Below are 1,053 nucleotides of genomic sequence, written 5' to 3'. Positions count from 1 at the left end.
AAATCCAAAAGCGATCGCTACGAATTTGTCCGCCAATCTGTCAACTGTAACTATTATAGGTGAGAATGCACATGGATGCTGTTAATGAGTTGGATAGGTGTCTTTTGTGTTCATTGAGAAATGTTCTAAATAGCCAAAATAATGGCAGGAGTTAAGAATAAAGCAAACAGGAGTGACAAATACGTCAGTCACAATTCATTATATGATATGTTTCATTACATATAAACTTAATGAGCTTCATGCTGACATTCTATTAAATTAATACAAAACAATTAATAAAAGGAGAATGAGTGACTGAATGATTATATTTGAACTAATTTGGGATGTGATGCCGATCACTTATGAATCACATTTTCAGGTTTACTTTGCGTACTTCGGACCCCGGCCATGTAAAGGGCGTGGTGCCAAAACCAGCACTTAACGGAAAACCATAATAAACGAGTAAATCTAAGTATAGCTAATCAAATAGGTATTAGCTGAAAAGGGACTTTATATTTTGTTACTTCATGTTTAGAACCGAGGATGCTTTTTGGAAGAAAGGTGAAAAGTCCTCAAAAAATAAGAGAACTTAAGGATTGCCATTATCTGGATGATTGAAAGTCTACATATGCGATTGTAGGTCTACTTAGTGTAAGGAGTTACTAATTCCTGTCTTTTGAGTCGGATCGAATGCTGAGCCTGACCTAGAAGTACCTGGTATAGATGAAATGAAGTTGTGTGTTTAATGTCTTACAAACTGCAACATTCAATAATCATTACATTACATTAAATCAGTAATTCTACTTTTAAGATAGATTTAGGAAAATGATAAAAGCTTTTAAGGTGATCCCACCAGCTCCCCCATTTGTTCTAATAAAATTTGCAACATGCTTTTTGGAAAGATTGTGAAAATGATTAAATCATACATCAACATGTACATGTACCACCATGATATTTTCAAACTGACTCTGACAATCCTTTCTTTTCATTCTTTTTCTGCTCCACAGGTACAGACTGACCACTAGTCCTCCTTTGAGTCATGACTTTCTTGCAGCTGTGAACTCTCTGCCTCCA

This window comes from Poecilia reticulata, linkage group LG1 (assembly GCF_000633615.1).
Source record: "Poecilia reticulata strain Guanapo linkage group LG1, Guppy_female_1.0+MT, whole genome shotgun sequence".
NCBI lineage: Eukaryota > Metazoa > Chordata > Actinopteri > Cyprinodontiformes > Poeciliidae > Poecilia > Poecilia reticulata.
This window is presented reverse-complemented; position numbering follows the sequence as displayed.